The 22,616-nt window shown below is 38.3% G+C and overlaps 1 protein-coding gene across 5 annotated transcripts in view; it reads left to right on the top strand.

The window, feature by feature from the left end:
• The first annotated feature begins 467 nt into the window (after nucleotides 1–467).
• HYCC1 (hyccin PI4KA lipid kinase complex subunit 1) overlaps nucleotides 468–22,616 on the top strand; it is a 97,158-nt gene continuing 75,009 nt past the window's right edge. For 3 of the 5 annotated variants that reach the window (XM_047694190.1, XM_047694191.1, XM_047694194.1), the window contains exon 1: nucleotides 469–679. The gene's annotated coding sequence lies outside the window, so the exon portion shown is untranslated. Of the gene's footprint in view, nucleotides 680–830; nucleotides 907–22,616 lie in introns of those variants that run through there. The other 2 variants (XM_047694193.1, XM_047694192.1) reach the window with 2 other exon arrangements.

Below are 22,616 nucleotides of genomic sequence, written 5' to 3'. Positions count from 1 at the left end.
TGCAAAAGCATACATTTTTTTCTCCCTCTTGGTATTTGATAAGATTTTAATAAATTCTTGTGACTCGAATTACTGGGAAGTAAATCCTCCCGGCCAAGAAATTAAAATGTGTTAGTTTATCTTCCGTGATTAGGGTTAACATCACTCCGAAAGGCTTATTTTCTTCTGAGAGGGCTATAAATCCGCTTGGCTCCCGGTCTGAGAGACCCGAGTTGATCACTCTCACTAGCCTCGCAGCAAATCCTACCGTCAATCATTTTCTCTTTGGCACCCCGACCACGCCCAGTGCTCAGACCACGCCCATCTAAGTCGCCCTCCCTCCCACTTCATGGCTCCGCCCCAGGCCTAGCAGAGGAAGATTCTCATTAGTTAAGAAGTTGTTCTGGTCCCGCCCCAGGACACGGCGATAGGCCGAACTGGAGTGGGGCGGTGGTGGTTGGCTGCCTGGAGACAGGTCCCTCGCCGTGCCTGTCAGAGTGGCTGGCGGCAGTGGCGGCTCTCGGGGCTGGCTTGTCAGTCAGTGAACTGAGGGGGAAGATGGCTCGCCGGGACCCGTTCTGTTAGGAAGAAGGGGGGCAGGTGGTGCTGCTACTCGGGAGAAAGCAGAGCAGCCGCTGTCGCTGTCGCTGAGAGCCAGACAAGTCGAGATTCTGGAGGTGGAGCTCGGGGAGCCTCTCTGGTGAGTCCGACCGAGGGACCCACGCCGGGCCCCCAGGGCGGCAGGCGACGGATAACTTTTTTGTCAGGGAGGAGCCGGGGCGAGGCGGCGGCGGGGAGGGGACCGGGACTTTGTCCCCGGGGCGGCGCCTTCGTTGGGGGTAACGGCTCCCTCGCGAGGCGCCGCGGGTGGGCGCGAGAAGGCACTGGGTGCTAGAGACGTCGGAGGAGCCGGAGCAGCGGGGTCGGGTGAGTGGGCTGCGGCCCGCGGCTGCTCGCCCCGAAGTTGAGCTCAGCCCGTTCGCTGACTGGGCGGCGGCAGCTTTGTAAGCGTGGACTCGGGTCTTTCTCTTTCCCAGCAAGAAGCAGTCCAGACTCGGGGCGTGTCCAGGGTGCAGCCGCCTCGGCCGTACCCGCCGCCCCTCTGCCGGTGGGGGGGCCACCCCCATCCCGCCGCGGCTGATGCTCGGGCCTGGCCTCTCCCACTTCAGGGAGGTTACCGCTATCCGTCTAGTCTAGTGACCAAAATGGTCACCGTCGACACCGCCCCCCCCCCCCGCCCCATCTTTAAAAGCAGTGTTCGCCTGGGTCTTTGGTGTGTCTCCCAGGGCGGTGAGATTCAGAAAGCAGCTACGATTCCTTCCTTGGTTATTACACTGGAGATCCCGTCTTCAGCACTTGCTCCCGTCTAGGAGTTATTCCTCTCCCGAGGTTGATTTTTAACGTGCTCGGGAATCGTCGGGGTTTTGTCTGAAAATGGTTGCTTTAAAAGACCCCAAGTTTGCACGGTTCAGCAAAACTGCGTATCCGCCCTTCAACGTGCGTAACTGTGCTCTGTACCCCTAAGTTCAGGCATTCCTGAAAGATTTGAATTTTGCCGTAGTGGTTTCATACTGCACATGATCGAGTCTCTGATAAAAATGTTATCACACGCCCGGCAGGTCTCCGCTCTTCAGGTAGGGGGAGTTTGTTCCACAGGCAGCTACTAATTTCAGACACCTTACGAGAGGCAGTAGGACCAAGCTGTCCTTTTACAAATTATTTGTCCTTTGGGTCACACAGTAGTTTTGGGAGCCGATATGCCACATCTTTGGTTCGTGTAACACTTGACAGTTTGAGGTTTTCAGCTTTTAAAATCTTATCTGCATAGAGTCATAAGGATCGGTGTAACCTTGAGTCAATGTGATAGACCCAGGAGGGTTGTTTTCCGTAAGAACATTCTCCTAACACCCACGGACTGGCTGGCCCTCCCTCCAGTTTCTAAGCATCTTTTCTTTGGGTTAATACATTTTAAGGTTTACAAGATGAATATTGGTTCCAAACACCTTTTTTTTTTTTTTTTTTTTTTTTTTTTTTTTTGAAGCGCAGGGAAAAAAATTTTAAGATCTGCTTGGCCAATAGTAGCTTTAAAGTCATTTATTCAAAAAATAAATAAAGTGGCTAAGGGGAAAACCATCACATATTTAGATTAAAAAATTCTGGATTTGGCTTATTTTATTCTTTTTTTGATTTACTATAATTTTTATCGTAGAGGAACTATAAAACCTCTTAATTATCAACATTAACAGTACTTGGATATAGATACCTGGATAAGGTGTTGGTTAGGTCAGTATGTTATTCCTGCTATACTTTCTTTGTTGTGTTTCTATTTTATGAAATCTAATCTTGGTTGCATTTCTTAGAGTGGTGTTGTTTTGATGGAGTTTAAACATATCTTTTAGTCAACTGTCTTGTCCAGGATCCTGTTGCATGATATTTATTTTATAATGAATATTTAAAATCTTTGAAAAATGTTAGTTTCAGTACCATTTTGGGGGTATCAAGTTTATGTTTTGTAAAGAATTGAAATTATGTCAAACATATATTTATTTTACACTGCCCCAGGCTGAATATGTGCTAGGGCAGAAATGAATGTCATAATGCTTGTCATCAAGAAATTTACTCTTTCATATACAAGACAGATCAAGTAACTGTTATAATACCATGGGATAAATGTGAATTGAGGTATGCCTAGTGTAGTAAGGGAGCAGAGTAGGAGATAGCTAAATCAGTTTGGATGTAGGGGGAGTCAGGAGCACACAGTGCAGTTTTGAAATATAATTTAGCCAAGTGTAGGAGGTCAGTAACTTTCCAAGAGGAGAATAAGTGAGAAGGCAAGAAGGCATGAGAAACTATGGCAGTTTGGAGAAGTCATTGTCAATGACATTGACATTAACAGGACCTGAATGCAGGGGTTAGATAAGGAAACAGTGGAAGATGAGAATAGTGAGGATGGTAGACCAGGGCATGGTTTCCTTGGCTATAGGGATTGGATTGAGGGCAATGAATAAGAAGCCATTTAATGAATTTTTGTTTGAGATTCTTACCCTGGCACAGTGAGGAAGAATCTGATAGGTTTTGTCACCTTTGGAAGGAAAGGAGAAGTCAGGACTCTGAGGATTTTACTTGGTTCTAGTAACTGGAAGTGAGGGAAGATGGTTTAAGTTCTATTTGCAGTTTTTTGAATTTGAGGAAGCTGTGGAGCATTCAGGTCAAGATGTCGATTAGCTGTTGGATCCATGGGTGTGGAATTTACAAAGGAAATCAGGATTACAGGGCAGATGGGGGGTTGAATTGAAGCTGTATTGATTTGGTTATATTGAAATGATTCAGAGAAAGCTTTTCGTATGATCAAAGCAGGAGCTGGAGTACAGACTGATACAAAGCAGAAATGGGTAGAGGAATAGTGTGAAAGAGAAGAATGGTAGTTAGAAAGGTAGGAGGAACATCAAAAAAGGTGCTAAGGAAGGAGAGAATTTCAAATAGAGGGGGAATGGGTCAACAATTTTGAATGCTGTACAGAGGTGTCAAGTAAGGAGAGGACTCCAGAGACCAGGGAATTGGTCAGGATTTTATAGGTGACTTTAACAAGTACAGTTTTTGACTGAGTAGAGGTTCAGAAAGCAGTCTTGGGAAGATTGAGAAAATTATAGTAAATGGGTGATGATAAAATAGACATACTTGAGTGAGGTATTTCAAGAAAGCTGAAGAAGGAAGAGAGTGATTGCTATAGAGCAGTGGTTCTCATTCCTAGCTGCACATTTACAATTATCTGGGGAGCTTTTAAAAATCTTCATTTCCAGGGGAAAGCCCATCCCAATTTAGGGTTGAGGTGGAACCCAAGCGTTATATTTATTTCAACAGCTTTGTTGTAATATAATTGGCATGTAATAAACTACACATATTTAAAGTGTGCAGTTTAATGTTTGACATAGATTTTCATTTCTAAAACTATCACCACAATCAAAATAATGAACATATCACCTCCAAAAGCTTCCTTGTGTCCATTTGTAATTTCTCCCTCTCATCCTCAGGAAACCACTGATCTACTTTTTGTTACTATAGACTAGTTGCACAGGTATATTAAAGTTCCCTGGATAATTGCAAAGTGCAGGCAAGGTTGAAAACCACTGAAGAGGGATATAAGTTGAAGGAGTGTTACATTTGTTTCTTTACATGCATAAAGAAAGTGAGAAGTAAGAGATTTAGGGAAGATGAGATATTTACAGGAACTGAATCCCTGAGGAGATGGAAATGGATGACACTCAGAGCTTTGGTAAATAACAAAGGAAGACAATTTGGAAGCAATTAGAATATGATGTTAAAGATAGCACATTTCTTTGTTATTAGCATCAACATTGTCATCATGTAGTATCAAGACTGATTTTTTGAGTACTCAGAAAAACTAGAGAGCATCTTAATATTTTGGAAATGGATGCTGCTCTCGAAAACTCCTTAAATGGAGCTTGGGACCCCTGGCACCACCATGTAAGGCTTTGTCATTTTTTTGGAGGGGAGCAGATGGAATTAACAGTTTGACTATTGCTTATTATGGAGAGCCAAGTACTGCCAGAGTGTTTTTGGTCCTGTTGGAGTTAGGCTGCATATCTGCACTGAGGAAAGAGAATATTTCACATTTTAAAATCATCTTTATCCTCAGAAGAAATCCTGTTTGCTTGCCCTTTGGATATATGCTTTTTAAATACATTGGAGGGTAAAATCATTGCTCTGTCTCCCAAATGAGACTATGAAGAATTGTGATTAGAAGTTGTCAAAGGCCCATACTTTCTATCCTAAGAAAGATAATATTTATATTTCCCCTCCCCTCCCCCAACTCCCTTCCTCCCCCCCCCTTCCTCCCTTCCTCCCTCCCTCTCTCTCTCCCTTCTCTTTTCTCTCTCTCTCTCTCTCTTTATTATTTCTGGCTCAGTGTTTGGATATATTTAAAGGTTGAACTCTACCAGTTCTGATGTCTAGGGCTCATTCCTCCCTTTTGATTTTTACCTCTGGCAGGGGGCTGAAAGCAGAATGGTTAATTCTAAATACTGTACATTGTACTTGATCATAAATAAAATGGAGCAAACACTTGTCTGATTTTTAAAGTTCTGAAAATTTCTTTCACTATGATTAGAGTATCAAAGTATGATCTGACCTAGACAGTAGACATCCCTAATTTTTGTGCAGCCTAAAAGAGCAGGAATATCAATGTTAGCATGATTTTAGATACGATTGTTACTATAGTGACAGCAGTTTTGTAAACATTCTGTGTTTTCCTAATTACTAATGTAAGATATAATAACTGTAGGAAATTTGGAAAACTTAGGGATGCATACATGATAATGTATGCCTCTACCCTATAATGCCTCTACCCAGAGATAATTATTAACACATTAGTGAATATCTTTGTAAGTTCTTTTTAATGGGTATTTACATTTCTTTTTGTTAAAAAAAAAGAAACCATAGTGTATATACTATGTTTTTTTTTTTTTTGTACATGCTGTTTTGTTACTAGCTTTTTTCCACTTAATTGAATGAATGCTTATCTGAGTCAATAAAATATTCTTTTATGGAAAAACATCATTTTAAATCTATGGTTAATATTCCAGAATATGGATTTACTATTATTTATTTCAGGTGTTGAAAATTTAAGCTCTTTCCAATAATTTTGAATGAATAGTGTAGCAGTTAGCTTGATAGATTAATCATTGCCCGTATCTTTATTTCCTTAGGATAAATTCTGACATCAAAAGTTATGCATATTTTAATTATTTTTAATAAATAGTAATAGATTGCTTTCCAGAAAGGGTTAATATCCATTTTTTTGGTTATGCTTGAGAATGCTGACAACTTCTCCATTTTCAGCACTATGAAGTAAAAAAGTTTTTGGTGTTTTTGACATGAAAAACTATATTTTCTATATTTTTAAATCTCATTAATTATTAGTGACATATATATATATGATTTTTTCCTAGGCTTAGTGACATATATATATATATATATATATATATATATATATATATATGAAGTTTTTTTCCTAGGCTTTCTATTCTACTTCTTGGGGCTGTTTATTTTTTTTGTTCCAGTAATTTCAAACAGTCTTACTTTATTTTAACTTTTTAATGTACCTTACTGTATGGTTGTGGGAATTCCTATTATCTTTCTCAAAACATTTTTTAGCATTTCTCATATATTTCTTTTTTCAAATTGCCTTTAATTCCATTTATTAAGATCTCAAAAAACCCCAGTGGGATTTCAAATTAACTTTTTTGAGGTAGATGTGATATCTTTATAATATTTTCATCATTTCTTTAAGTCATTTTTTAAAAAATCATTTTTTTTTATTAAGTAAACTCTACCCCCAACGTGGGGCTTGAACTTATGATTCTGAGACCAAAAGTCACATGCTCTACTGAGTGAGCCAGCCAGATGCTCCCAGTCATTTTTTTTTTTTAAGATTTTATTTATTTATTTGTCAGAGAGAGAGAGAGAGAGAGGGAGAACACAAGCAGGCAGAGCAGCAGGCGGAGGCAGAGAGAGAAGCAGGCTCCCCGCTGAGCAAGGAGCCTGATGTGGGACTCAATCCCAGGACCCTGGGATCATGACCTGAGCTGAAGGCAGCGGTCTAACCAGCTGAGCCACCCAGGCGTCCAACCCCCAGTCATTTTTAAATGACTCTGTGTTTTATAGTTTTCTTCATGTGGTTCTGCCTCTTTTTAAAGTAAATTTTTTATTTTTTAAAACTTGCTTTTGCCAATGGAATCCTTTTTCATTGTATTTTAAAGAGGATTGCATCTTTCCAATGCAAGATAGAAAAGTTGGCGATTTATGTATATTATTTCCTAACTGGTCATTTTATGAAATTATTAATTCTTACAGTTTTTTAAAAAGATTTAAATTTATTTATTTGAGAGAGAGAGAGAGAGAGCAAACACAGTATGGGGATGAGGAGCAGAGGAAGAGGGAGCGAATCTGAGGCAGACTCCCTGCTGAGTTAATCCCAGAACCCTGAGATCATGACCTGACTTGAAGTCAAGAGTTGGATGCTCAACTGACTGAGTCACCCAGGTGCCCCTTAATTCTTAGATTTCTATTGGATTTTGTAATACAGCAGTTATAGCATTTGTAAATGATGATAATTTTGTCTTGCCAATATTTAATCCTTATTTCTTGTTTTACATTAAATGTCTAGAGTAGGGCGCCTGGGTGGCTCAGTGGGTTAGAGCCTCTGCTTTCAGCTCAGGTCATGATCCCAGGGTTCTGGGATCGAGTCCCACATTGGGCTCTCTGCTTAGCAGGGAGCCTGCTTCTCCCTCTCTCTCTGCCTGCTTCTCTGCCTACTTGTGATCTCTGTCAAATAAATAAATAAAATCTTTGAAAAAAATGAAAAAAAAGTCTAGAGTAATGTTAAATTTTATTAGTGAATAGCGAGCATCTTTGGCTTATTTCTCCTTTGAGTGAGAATGCCTTCAGTGTCTCACAGTTGTGTATTCTTTACGAAAACTTTTTTCTTCTTTTTTTTTTTTTTTGCATGTTAAGAAATTAGTCTTCCTTAACTCCTTTTTGGAATTGAGATTTAACTGGAAAAAGATACTAAATAATCACATACCCTCGTTGATATACATTGAGATGATCATATAGTTTTTCTTCTTTTACCTATTGGTTGATGAATTATGTTGGAGGACTTCCTAATAGATTTCACCAAACATTTGCTGTTTTGTAAAGACAGAGTTGTCTTTGTAAAAACAACTTGATAATAGCATACTTCTTTAGAGTAGTGCTAGATTTGATTGCTATGTAAGATTATCTTTAATATTCCTCTTACATTACCTTTTCCAGGTTTCGGTTTCTGAATGTACTAGCTTTGCAAAATAATAAAAGGGAGGGGCACCTGAGTGGCTCAGTCAGTTAAGCTTCTGACTCTTTTTTTTTTTTTTTCCAAAGATTTTATTTATTTATTTGACAGAGAGAGAGAGATGACACATAGGCATAGAGGCAGGCAGAGAGAGAAGGGGAAGCAGCCTCCCCGCCGAGCAGAGAGCCCAATGTGGGGCTCAATCCCGGGACTCTGAGACCATGACCCGAGCCGAAGGCGTAGGCTTTAACCCACTGAGCCACCCAGGTGCCCCGAGCTTCTGACTCTTGATTTCAGCTCAGGTCATGATCTCAGGGTGATGAGATTGAGCATCAAATATGGCTTCCCACTATGCAGGAAGTCTACTGGAGATTCTCTCCCTCACCCTCTATCCCTTCCCTCCATCAAATAAATAATAAATCTTTAAAAGAGAGAGAGAACTGTATGGTGACTAACATAATGTAATAAAAAAGTTATAGAAAAATAAAAGAGAGGGAGAGTCTTTCCATCTTTTGTATGCTCTGGCAATTAATCTCTTCCTTAAGGTCTGAAATAATTTAGCTATAAAAATGACTAGGACTTTTGGATTGAATACAATTTTTGAGACTTTCATATGTGCTACTTTCTAAGTACTTTGCATAATTAATTTCATTTAGTCTTTGCACAGGTTTGTGAGATATATTATTATCCTTAGTCTATAGATAAAGAAACTGAGACTCAAGAGTGGTGAAAATACTTGTTCAAGTTCAGCAACTAGTTAGGGGTAGAGAGTTTAAGCTAAAGTCCTATCTGATACTGTAGCTCATGTTTTTAGTACCCTAATTTTTTCCTCATCATATTCTTTCCTTATTCTCAGTTACTGAGAAATAAATCTAATTATTTTATTTGAGTGTCTTATTGTTTACCTTTTTGCCCAATTAATTTCAGTTTTTGGTAAACTTTTCATAATTTTTACTGGTCTATTTTATGTGATATCATATCTTCTGCTATTTTCTAATAAATGCATCTAAGTATGGTTATGGTAGAAGGTTCCAGAATGGGAATGGGATGATAAATGTATAATGTATAATTTACATTTTAATTTGTTAGGGATTCAAGATCAATTTGCATTCCTGAATCTAGTTTGTACCTTGTAAAGAATGTTAAGTAAAACACAGATAAAATTTCCAGAAATTGTGGAAATAGTACTTCTCCATTTTAGTTTAAATATTTGTCATTATTGGGGCGCCTGGGTGGCTCAGTGGGTTAAGCCGCTGCCTTCGGCTCAGGTCATGATCTCAGGGTCCTGGGGTCGAGCCCCGCATCGGGCTCTCTGCTCGGCAGGGAGCCTGCTTCCTCCTCTCTCTGCCTGCCTCTCTGCCTACTTGTGATCTCTCTGTCAAATAAATAAATAAAAATCTTTAAAAAAAAATATTTGTCATTATTGAGGCTTGCATCAGGATAGCCTTTTAGTAGTAAATGTTAAGTGGTATTTGTTTGGTGTGTGTTTTCCTGAACAAAGAGTCTTTTTGATTAACTGTTGAACATTAGTTGCTTTCTCATACAAATGCATAAGGATTCATTCAGTTATTTGTACTTGACTTAATGAAAACATTGTATATGAATTCTTAAACTGTACTATGAAGATTATTTGAGGCTTCATCTATTGGAAAATTTACATTTACTCTTTTATAGAATGATGTTTAGGCTTGGAAATTTGAGAGAATAATGTAAGCCCTAAAGGTGCTTAAATTGGGCTAGCAGTTATGAACTCTATTTAAAAAAAAAAAGATTTTTAAAAATTTATTTGAGAGAGAGAGAGAGAAAGAGTGTGAACCATGGGGAAGGGCAGAGGGAGGGGGATAAGCAGACTCCCTGCTGAGAAGGAACATGGAACTTGATCCCAGGACCTTGGGGTCATGACCTGAGCCAAAGGCAGATGCTTAACTGAGCCACCCAAGTGCTCCTTATAAACTCTATTTGAATCTTTTTTAGCTTGCCTGGGTTTTCTTTCCCTTTCAAATGTAAAGGATTCATTTAGTTTAGGATATTGATTGTGATCCATGTACACATCATGTACTCCCCCCCCTCTGCCCGTGGGGCTATGAGAAGTTGCCAGTCTGACCTCTTTAAACTTGCCAGGTATATATATTCCCTTTTGAACTAAAATTTCAATGTTCTTGCTGATTTGTTAATCCATAGATATTACTGTGGTGGATGGAGTGGCAACATAGCCCACCAAGCAGTGTATACTTTAGTAGTGTAGAAGAAGGAGAGACTATTTTGGGAAATTATGAACCTTCAAATGGGTCCTGATAAGGGAATGGAAGGGAAGGTGGAAATATTCTAGAAATGAGTTGGAGGGAGAAGTGTCTAAGTAGGGAAGGTAGAAATGTGCATATCAAATGGACTGTTCAAGAAGTAGAGAAACTCAGAATGGTTATGTGGGTGATAGAACCAGGATATTGAGGACAGTGAAGTCTTCTTAGAGTTTTGGAAAGGAAGATGCTTGTGGCAAGGTTAAAGAGAAAGAATATTGATGAAAAAAAAACCCAATAGATTTGTCATTTCTTTTTTTTTTTTAAGATTTTTTAAAAAAGATTTTATTTATTTATTTGACAGAGATCACAAGTAGGCGGAGAGGCAGGCAGAGAGAAAGGGACTGAGCAGAGAGCCCGATGTGGGGCTCAATCCCAGGACTCTGAGATCATGACCTGAGCTGAAGGCAGAGGCTTTAACCCACTGAGCCACCCAGGTGCCCCAGATTTGTCATTTCTAAGGTGATGGAAAGTATGGATGAGAACCAAATACATACTGTAAAGTGGGATAAGGAATAAATTGATGGTGAAATAATTGGAGGCAGTGGCAAGAGATTAGGCTACTAAATCAAAAGTTAATCAGCGAAGAATAAATAAGGAAGAAAGTAGCTGGAGAGCATTAGAATATAATGAAGCCTTCCTCCTAACCACAGCCCTGCAATCTCCCATCTTAGGAACTGTAAGCTTCTGAAATGCATTCTCAGTTGTCCAATTGATAAATCCTTTGCTAGTAATAATTAGAGCTATGATTATTGAGCCTCTATGGTGTGCTTTATTTGTATTATTTTTAATCCCTAAAACATTCCTGTGACGCAGACATTATCACTACTTTTCACAGTGGAGAGATTGAGATTGGAAAGTTTAAGTAATTTGCTGAAAATGAGCACAAGTGTTTTGGACTGTTTGTTGTGCCATGTTGCTTTTTTTATTTGTTGAGGTGTGTTAAAGCACTAGAGGGGAAGGGTGCAAAAGGACTATAAGGTATGATTACTCTCCAAATAGAAGTGGAAGAGAAATTTTAGCTATGTTGCTATAATTTATGTTAACTGCATTTTGTATTTAAAATGTTTTATAAAAGGATTCCCCTTTTTAAAAAAAGATTTCATATATTTATTTGACAGAGAGAGAGAGAGTGAGAGAGAGCACATAAGCAGTGGGAGCACCAGGTAGAGGCAGAGGCAGAGGGAGTGGGAGGAGCAGACTGCTCGCCAAGCAAGGGCCCCCACGCAGAGCTAGATCCCAGAACCCCAAGATCATGACCTGAGCTGAAGGCAGACACTTAACCAGCTGAGCCACCCAGATGCCGCTCCCCCCCCCCTTTTTTTTTTTTTAAAGATTTTATTTATCTGTTTGAGAGAGAGAGAGATTGTGAGAGAAGATGTAGGGAAGAGGGGCAAAGGCAAAGGGAGAAGCAGGCTCCCTGCTGACCAGGGAGCAGACATGAGGCTCCAACCAAGGACTCTGGGATTGTGATCTGAGCCAAAGGCAGACGCTTAACCAACAGAGTCACTCAGGCACCCCAAAAGAATTCCTTTCAATAAGCTTCTCTACCATATGTGTAACATTTAATTTTTAACAAGTCCCTTTCTTTGGGAAGATAAAGTGCTTTTTTTATCCATAATATGATAGGTTGAGAGGAAAGGAAGAACTGGCCAAGAAAGGTGACGTCAGGAAAAGTAAGGGTAAAACTTGTTCTTTTCACTATGAGAAATATGCTGCACAGGTGTATGTTTTAGGTTGCACCTCAGGAAGGCCAGCATCTTCATGGAAATGGTGTTGAGCTGGTCACTGATGTAATCAGGATAGATACTTTCCATGTCAACAGATTGTAAAGCTCCAGAGTTCATAGTTATATAATGTGATTTATGGCACTTAGATTCCATCGGTCAGGAATTGGTTATTGGTGAAAGTGTCCAAACAGATGTTTAGTTTTCTGTTATAAATCCTTTCTTCAGAAACAATGCATAATTGAAAAAGAAATGCTTAAACTACTTTAGGGATTCTAAACATTCTTACAGTACTTTCAAGTACTTGAGGAGGAACCAAGATAGAAATTTTTGTTGTACTACTTTTAGTTTCATAATCAGTTGCAAAGCAACATCTAAGTTACATTTTGTTAAACTCATATAAAACTTAATATTATTGAAAACTTAAAAATGTATAATTCATCCTCTGCTGGAACAAATTCACTGTTACCCCAGTTAGTATGCATCAGCATGATCATACTGAACTATTTATTGCAGATTTGCATCCTGTAATTTTTAAATCAAGATAAACAACTATCTTAATAAGATCCACTAGGTTTCTGACTGAGACTAATTAAGCAGAATTTTATAGTACTGTCAAGATCTGTTGCTTTTATTATTATGGCTCGACTACTACACATTACCTTCATTGTGTTTACTTGTATTTTTTCATTGCACTCTCCCTTTGCCCCCATCATTTTTGAATTGAACATCTGAGCCTCTATTGGCAGACTTTATTAATGGTTGAGAGTTTCATTCCAGTTTACGAAAGGGCAGTGACTCACTCTAAGACATCAACTCAACCCACAAGTCAACTGGAATTTGGTTCTCTTAACATTTCTCTCTTCCTTTGTTCCCAACATTAGAACAGGGAAAACTGCCACTTAGAATGCAAATAGCTTTAAAGAAATTAAAGTAGAGCTGTGCTTTGGAGAGTGTATTTCTGTATGCTATAATTTTGGGGAAAGAGAGAAGAAAAAGGGGCAAATGATAGCAAAATGATTGCAAGATAAAGTTTACATTGGGCTTTCTTTTGCATTCCTCCCCATTTCCTCATAGCGTTTGTTTTTATTTTATTTGCTTATACCCTGATTTGCCTTGCTTTATTTCATAAGGGATTAAAGGACACTTAATCTTGCTATGTTTTAGGTTTAACTTGTCTCCCTTAGTGGACTATGAATCCTTTAAGCCAGGGACTATGTCATATTCAGCTTTGTAAACCTAGCATCTATGACATAGTACACATTCAATAGTTTATGAATAAATGGATAATATTTAGACACCTCTAGAACAAGAAAAGAGTGAGATTACTTGCTACAACCCCAGTTTATTACAGCTGAATAAACTGCATCATGGGCTGAATCAGGTCTCCTGACCCCCTTTTTATATGTTGAAGCCCTAATGCCCAGGACGTCAAAATGTAACCATAATTGGAGATGGGGCCTTTATGGAGGTAATTAAGCTAAAATGAGGTAATCAGGATGGCCCCCAGTCAAATTACTGATGTCGTTATAAGAGGAAATTGGGACAGGACTTGGACAGACTGAAGATGATGTGAAAACACAGGGAGAAGATGGCTACAAGCCAAGGAGGAAGGACTGGTGCAGATACTTTCCTTATGACTCTCAGTAGGAACCAACCCTGCTGACACCTTGAGCTTGGACTTCTAGCCTCCAGAAATGTGAAAAAATAAATTTCTGTTGTTTAGGCCACAGTCTGGTACTCTGTTACAGCAACCCTAGCAAACCAATATGGGTGACTTGTCTGCTTGGATGTAGCAAAATTCCAAATACACTTAATTTACCTATCCCCAAGGAACAGTTGCAGTGCTCAGTGCCAAAACCTTAAAACTAATTGGGATGGTTCAATGGAGAAAGTAATAACTATTCGTCTCTTTTTCATCTCCCCCCACAGTACAGGCAATGGCAAGCAGCTGGCTGATTCTTTAGTTCAACTGAATTTGTTTGGTTTGGCAAGGAGAAAGTGTTTATGGAGTATTTGTGTTCTTAAGTGTTCAAGAGCCTCTGCCAGTAGACCTGGTTGCTTTTTCAAAGTAGAAACTGGAAGAAGACTGAATAAAATGCTTTTTAATACAATGTTAATTTGAACTAATTGCTTGTTGCATAATCTTAGCAACATTACTTTGCCTGTGTTGTAATCAACAGGGGCAGAACAGTGTATCTTTTGGCTGGTGCCTTTTGCTTTAATAGTTGCCATATCCTCTGATATTCAACCAATCCTGCTGAGTTGCCTTAGTTATTTTCAACATTTTTCACCACATGCTTTAGCCATAATATAGATAGATATGCATTTTTGGGGGGCCATTTATTTCTTTTTTTTTAAATTGGACTAATTTTAAGTAGTTCTGTGTTTAGTCAACTCCTTTATACTGTTTTGAGATACTTTGCTGAAAGAGAAAAATTTTGAACATATACACAAGTAGAACACTTACTATTTCATCATTTGGAAGCAGTTATCAGAGTTTTGAGAATAGGATTAACTAAACTAGTGAACTGTGTGTCACTCTGCTGAAGATGATTTTGCTTAGCATCCTATAATACTGTGTGTGTCCATCAATACTAAATTCTGGCCAACAAGCTATATGTGTATATGTGCGGCCGAAGTGAGCACTACTATGTATGTAAGTTAAAAGGGGCCCAGGAGAGGAGGACTCCTTAAAAGAAAGAAGGAGAACATCCTCTTTCCTCCTTAACTATTTTCCTGGAATGTAAGCAGGATAGCTATGGTAGCCATCTTGAAATGTGAAGTAGCCTTGAGGATGGAAGGATTTTTCTAGGATAGTAGAACAAAACAGACAGCTGCTACCATACCAGCCCTGGATTGCCAGCCTCTTCCTATTAATTTTTAATGAGAAGGAAATAAACTTTTTGTTTAAGTCATTGTTATTTGGATTTTACTATACTATGCACTTAATTTCTAGCCAATAAAATCACTTAAATTATAGTAATTAAAAGTGTGGTGGAGATCAGGAATAATAAAAAAGATATTGAAATAAAGAGTCCAGAAACAGACCCAAGTATATGACAATTTAATGTATATTAAATGTATTAATTCTTACCTCTGGGAAATGGTTGAATAAATGGTGTTGACATAACTGGTTATTCATTTGGGTAGAATAGGTTAGATTCACACTGCGTGTGTGTGTGTGTGTGTGTGTGTGTGTGTGTGTATTTAAAAAATCCGGAAGAATTAATGTTTACGACATAAAAAATAAAACAGTAATAACTCTAGAGGAAAACATTGGAGAAGATTTTTATGAAGCAAAATTCAGTATTAATAAAGGAAATAATTATCAGACTTGATTATGTAAAAATATATTACTTTCTATACAATGAAAATACCAAAAACAAAGGTAAAAGAGAAATGACAAAACTGGGAAAATATTTGTAACATTTAAAAAAGATAGTCTGTGATAAGCTCTATATTTAATTTATACATTTATTTTTTATTTGTTTAAAATCAATTTAATTAACACAGAGTATATTGTTAGTTTCAGAGGTAGAGTTTAGTGATTCATCAGTTGCATATAATACCCAGTGTTCATTACATCAAGTGCCCTTCTTAATGACCATCACCCAGTTATCCAATCCCCTATCCCAACTCCCTTCCACCAACCCTCAGTTTGTTTCCCATACTTAAGAGTCTCTTATGGTTTGTCTCCCTCTCCAATTTCATCTTATTTTACTTTATTTTTCCTTCCCTTCCCCTATGTTCATCTGTTGAACAGGGAGCCCAATGGGGACTCAATCCTGGGACTCGAGGATCATGACTTGAGCCGAAGGCAGTCGCTTAACCAACTGAGCCATCCACGTACCCTCTGTTTTGTTTCCTTAATTCCACATATGAGTTAAATGATATGATAATTGTCTTTCTCTGACTTATTTCGGTTAACATAATACCCTCTAGTTCCATCCACATCATTGCAAGTGATAAGATTTCATTCCTTTTGATGGCTAAGTAATATTCCATCATCTATATATGCCACATCTTCTTTATCCATTCATGTGTTGATAGACATCTGGGCTCTTTCCATAGTTTGGCTTGTGGACATTGGTGCTATAGACATTGGGGTACGAGTGTCTCTTCAAATTACCATGTTTGTATCCTTTGGAAAAATACCTAGTAGTGCAATTGCTGGGTTATAGGATTGTTCTATTTTTAACTTTCGAGGAACCTCCATACTGTTTTCCAGAGTGGCTGCACCAGCTTGCATTCCCAACAGTGTAAGAGGGTTCCCCTTTCTCCACATCCTCACCAACATCTGTTGTTTCCTGACTTGTTAATTTTAGCCATTCTGATGGGTATGAGGTGGTATCTCATTGTGGTTTTGATTTGCATTTCTCTGATGCCAAGAGATGTGGAACATTTTTTCATGTGTCTGTTGGCCATTTTTATGTCTTCTTTGGAGAAATGTCTATTCATGTCTTTTACCCATTTCTTGATTGGGTTATTTGTTCTTTCGGTATTGAGTTTGATAAGTTCTTTATGGATTCTGCATACTAGCCCTTTATCTGCTAGGACATTTGCAAATATCTTCTCCCACTCTGTCAGTTGTCTTTTGGTTTTGTTAACTGTTTCCTTTGTTGGGCAAAAGCTTTTTATCGATGAAGTTCCAATAGTTTTATTTTTGCTTTTGTTTCCCTTGCCTTGAAGACATGACTAGCAAGAAGTTGCTGTGGATGAGGTCACAGAGTTTGCTGCTGCCTTTGTTCTCTAGGATTTTGATGGATTCCTCCTCACATTTAAGTGTTTCATCCATCTTGAGTTTATTTTTGTGTATGGTGTAAGAAAATGGTCCAGTTTTATTCTTCTGCTTATGGGTTTCCAATTTTCCCAACACCATTTGTTATAGAGACTTTTTTCCATTGGGTATTCTTTCCTGCTTTGTTGAAGATTAGTTAACCATAGAACTGATGGTCCATTTCTGGCTTTTCAATTCTGTTCTATTGATCTATGTGTCTGGTTTTGTTTGTTTGTTTGTTTTTTGTTCCAGTACCATACTGTCTTGATGATTATAGCTCTGTAATAGAGCTTGAAGTCTGGAATTGTGATGCCACCAGCTTTGGTTTTCTTTTTCAACATTTCCAGATTTTAAGATTTAAGATTTTCCAGCTCTGTGAAAATGTTGATGATATTTTGGTAGGGACTGCATTGAATTTGTAGATTCAATGCCGGGGGGTGGGGTGGAGAGAAAAGGAAAAGGGGTCTTGCCAGGCTCCTGTCTTTTGCTGCGGCCCTGCTCCAATGATAGTTGCCCTACCCTGCCAGGGTTTGTGGTTTATGGCATCACAGAGCATAAAGCTTGTGCCTAGACTTGCAGTTTTCAGTCAGCTTTCCCTCTCTGATGCTTGGGAACTCTACCTCAATCAGGCACCTCCATTCTTTTTGTCACCCTGGGAATACTGAGACCACACTGTCCTACCTGGGATTCTGCCCTGCTTAGCCACCTGAGCACCTTTAGGCTAGGGATGTCAACAACTGTAGCAGACTTCTAACAGTTCTGATTTTTGCACACCACTCCTTATCATACTTTCTTTTTTTTTTTTTAAGATTTTATTTATTTATTTGACACAGAGAGAGATCACAAGTAGGCAGAGAGGCAGGCAGAGAGAGAGAGGGGGAAGCAGGCTCCCTGCTGAGCAGAGAGCCCGATATAGGGCTCGATCCCAGGACCCTGAGATCATGACCTGAGCCGAAGGCAGAGGCTTAACCCACTGAGCCACCCAGGCACCCTCTTATCATACTTTCTAATAGCCTCCTTATGCAAGCTCCCTACCCCCAAGGTTTATCTTCTAATATATTGCCCTGGATTCATGTCTCTGCTCCTCCTACCTTGCAAAAAGTGGTTGCTTTTTTACTTGCAGAATTGCAGTGATTCTTTTCTCAGATCTCCAATTGATTTCACAGGTGTTTAGAATGATTTGATAATTAGCTGAATCCCTGGGACCAGAAGAAAAGAGGGTCCCCTACTCCTCCATCATTTTAACTCTTCATGTACATATAAATTTAAAAGAAAACGTAAGCAAAGTATGAGTAGGAAATTCACAGAAGAGGAAATAGAAATAATAAACATTTGAGAAGATTTTCAAAGAAATGCAAGTAGAAGTCTGCACTGTGACTTTTTTGGCCCATAAAATTGGCAATAATTAAGAATATTAATAATGTCTACAATTGTTTAGGTTGTAGGGAAATGAGCACTTTCATCTATTCTTAGTGATATGTAACATGATATAACCCTTTTGGAGGGCAATTAAGAATTTATTTATTTATTTGACTGAGAGAGATCACAAGTAGGCAGAGAGGCAGGCAGAGCGAGAGAGAGAGAGAGAGAGAGAGGAGGAAGCAGACTCCCTGCCGATCAGAGAGCCCGATGTGGGACTCGATCCTAGGACCCTGAGATCATGACCCAAGCTGAAGGCAGAGGCCCAACCCACTGAGCCACCCAGGTGCCCTTGGAGGGCAATTTTAATCACAAGTAACCTTTGATCCAGCATCCTTAGTCTATCCTATAGAAGTACTTGCAGAGATATGAGAAAGTTTATCACAGCATTGTTTGAATAGCAAAAATTGGAAACAATCATTTTAAAGGACTAGAAAAAAATTTGAAGATGGGTACTAACCCCTAACTTACTAGATTTAACTTAAGTTTTAATATTCAGACTTTTTTTTTTCCAAAAGAGACCAATTTCTCTATGTATGTTCTATTAGTTATCTGTTCTATGTGACAAATTACCCCAAAACTTAGTAACTTAAAAATGACACAGATTTATTATTCTTGCAATTTTATGGGTTGACTGGGTTCAGTGGGGGCAGTTCTGCCTCTGTATAGCTGAAATCAGTCTAGCTAAAATCACTTGTGCAGCTGCATTTATCTGGGAGCTTACATGAGGCTAAAATCCCCAAGATGGCCTCTCATCTTCCAAGATCTTTCTCCATGTGGCTTCTTAGCCTTATGTCTATCCCTGAGCTTTTATAGCCTGGTGGCTACCTTCTAAGAGGAAGTATTTCTAGAGGACATGCCCCAAGTGCAAGCATTTACTAAGCCTCTGCTGGCTTATGCTTGTTAAAGTCCTTTGGCCAAAACAGATCACATTGCCAAGCCCAGTATCAATGTGGGAGAGAACTGCATGAAAGTGTAGATAGTAGAAGGGTATGTTTGTTGAAAGCCATAAATACAGTGGTGATAGGCTGCCACACATGGAAAAAATAAAGGTAAAAAGATAAATTCTTGGTGGAGAGTGATTCCTTTTTTTGGGGACAGGGTGAAAAAAATCAAAACACAAATTGATTATCCTATTATATACCACTCTGCTCAATTACTTTGTAGGAAAATTATTATATTTATTTATTTGTGATTATTTTTTGAGTTAGTTGACACACAATGTAACATTAGTTTCAGGTGTAGAACTTAGTGATTTGACAAGTTTATTCACTATGCTATGTTCACTGCAAGTGTAGTTACCATTTGTCCCTTACATTGCTATTACAATATCACTAACTGTATTCCTTATACTATGCTTTTTATTCCCATTATTTATTCATGGAAGATTTTTTTTAAAAAGATTTATTTATTTATTTATTTGACAGAGAGAGGGAGAGAGAAATCACAAGTAGGCAGAGAGGCAGGCAAAGAGGGGGAAGCATGCTCCCTGCCGAGTAGAGAGCCTGATGTGGGGTTTGATCCCAGGACCCTGAGATCATGACCTGAGCCAAAGGCAGAAGCTTAACCCACTGAGCCACCCAGGTGCCCCTAGTAAAAATGTATTATTATGTAGACATGACTGGGTTTATAGTAACAAGTGTTTAAAATTTTGTCATTAAAACTTTCAAATATAATAAGTATCAGTAAATATAACCACTATAGTCAAAAGCTGTTTGGAATTCTCAGTAATTTTTAAGAGTAAAGAATTTTCATAACTGTCGCTTATATAGTATATGCATGGAAAAGAGTTTGAAATAACTCAATAGTCTGACAGTGCTTTCTGATGAAGAGTGGGATAGCAGCATTGAGAAGGATGACATTTCTCTTAATTATGTGGAAAAGATGCGTTTAGCAATTTAAAAAATCTCCAGTATAGAAAAATATTAGTGGAGATGAGAGATTAATAGTCCACCAAAGTGTTTATAGTTTTTTATTGTTTTCTTTTTTAATAGAAATTCTGAAGTTTTTTTTCCCTAGTTGCATAATAAGCAGAACCCTTGTTTTAGCCTCTGCATTGCTGATTTTGTATATTTCTGATGATTTTATCATGATTCTAGCAGTTGTAATTATTCCCCTGGAAAAAATAAGGTGCTAACTTGATTTAATTTCCCCCTCATCTATCTTCCTCACTTCCTTTGCCATCTGGATTATAGGCTTCTATAGACACAGACCATATCTTACTGTTCTTTGCTATTAGTACAAAGTAATGGACATGGTTTGCATTCTACTCAGTAGGCACTCGTGGCTTATTGAATTATTAATGTTGCAATTTGAATACATAGGAATATTAACTTTATGCATAAATAAAAATATTGAATGATTTATCCACATTACCTCCCATCCTAAGTCTGTTTTTGCCTAGTTTTGTTCTTTTTCTTTGGTCCCTCTCTGGCACTGACTGGCCTATAGTCTGGATAAATTGTATGAGCTAGACTATAGACAGGGCTTGAATATTAAATTTGCCAACTTGAGGTCCTAATTTACTAACTATGTAAAAACATTATTTAGCACCATACTAACTGCTTATACAGTATCATGAATATTGATATTGAATGTTCAATGAATTGTATTGAGGTAAGTTTTATAATTTGAAATGTTTGTACTTATCTCTTAAAATCTGTCAACACAAATTTTGTAATTTGTATCTTAGTTATTAGAGTTTCATGGACTTTGATTTACTGAGGTAATACTTGAATCATTTAGTATATACTATATATTTTGTTAAAGATGCTACAAACATTTTGGAAAATCTTATTTCAGCCAATAATTGCACTTATAGATTTCTATCCAATATTAAATGTAAAATCATTCAATTTGTGATACTTTTATTCTTCTTTTTTTAAGATTTTATTTATTTATTTGACAGAGAGAGATCACAAGTAGACAGAGAGGCTGGTAGAGGGAGAGGGGGAAACAGGCTTCCTGCCGAGCAGAGAGCCGCATGCAGGGCTCCATCCCAGGACCAGAGCCAAAGGCAGAGGCTTTAACTCACTGAGCCCCCTAGGCGCCCCTGTGATACTTTTATTCTTAATGAAATGCATACCTTGTATTAATGGGTGCTTCAGAATTCTTATAAAAATCTAGTAAAAGATTTTCTAAGCCAAGATCAATCAGTTAATCAGTCTCTGAAACAATCAATCATATTTTGCTGTTGTGACTCACAGTACAGTGCCATAGTTCTCTCCTGACAATCTGCTTTTCCAGCCCATATACTTCATCAACACGAGTCCTGAGTTTTTCCTGGGTAGGTTTTAAAAAGCAGAGAAGTGAAAGGAAAATATGGTAGAGAGGAAAAGAATAGGCAAAGAAATGAAGGTTGGGAAGGCATGATGTATTTTAGAGAATAGCAATAAGTAAAATTTAGATAGGTAAATTATGGCCATATTATAAGAGGAACTTAAGGTGGAAGATCTGAGAGAAATGATGTGGAAAATTATCTAGTATGTTTCTGGAGAAAAACAGTGTTTTAGGAAGATTAGTCTGGCAGTAATTGTGCATTGTACACTGGAGAAGACACAGGATCAGGAACACTGTGTGAACTGAGTATACTGAGGCGGTACAGCCTCCGACTTAGGATGTTGCTGTAGAGATGAAGAGCAGATGTTAAATTTGACAGGCATTATGAAGGATGAGATGGATTCCTTTATTCAACAAATATTTATTAAATACTTAATGTATATATATTTATGCTTTTGATATCTGGGTTGAACTTTGCTGATAATCACACCAATTTATTTATTTATTTATTTATTTGAGAGAGCATGAGAGAAAGAGAGAGATCACAAAGGGAGAGGGAGAAGCGGACTTCCTGCTGAGTGGAGAGCCTGTTGCAGGGCTTGATCCCAGGACCCCAGGATCATGACCTGAGCCAAAGACAGACCCTTAACTGGCTGAGCCACCCAGGTGCCCCATCATCCACATTTTAAATTTTAAAATTATGAACATTGATGGTGAAATTCTTAACATTCTCTTTTCTGATGATTTGAAATTTAAAACAATTTTTTTTTTTTTTTTAAATTTTAAGTGGGTTCCATAGCACGGAGCCCAGTGCAGGGCTTGAACTCATGACCCTGAGATTGAGACCTGAGCTGACATCAAGAGTTGGATGTTTAACTGACCGAGGCATCCAGGTGCCTCTAGTGATTTGTAATTTTAAAAATAATTTTACAGACATTTTTTAAATTAGTGGCAAATATTTTTTTCCTAATCTTCCAAAAGAATTTGTACTTTGTTTGATTAAATACATTGGCCAAATGTGGAGAAAGCCAAGTTGCCCTTCGATAGATGAATGGATAAAGATGTGGTCCATATACCCAATGGAATATTACTGAGCCATCAGAAAGGGTGAATACCCAACTTTTGCATCAACATGGATGGGACTGGAGGAGATTATGCTAAGTGGAATAAGTCAAACAGAGAAAGTCAGTTATCATATGGTTTCACTTATTTGTAGAACATAAAGAATAGCATGGAGGACACTGGGAGAAGGAAGGGAAAAATGAAGGGAGAGAAATCAGAGTGGG

Source organism: Lutra lutra, chromosome 11, assembly GCF_902655055.1.
Source record: "Lutra lutra chromosome 11, mLutLut1.2, whole genome shotgun sequence".
NCBI lineage: Eukaryota > Metazoa > Chordata > Mammalia > Carnivora > Mustelidae > Lutra > Lutra lutra.
This window is presented reverse-complemented; position numbering and strand designations above follow the sequence as displayed.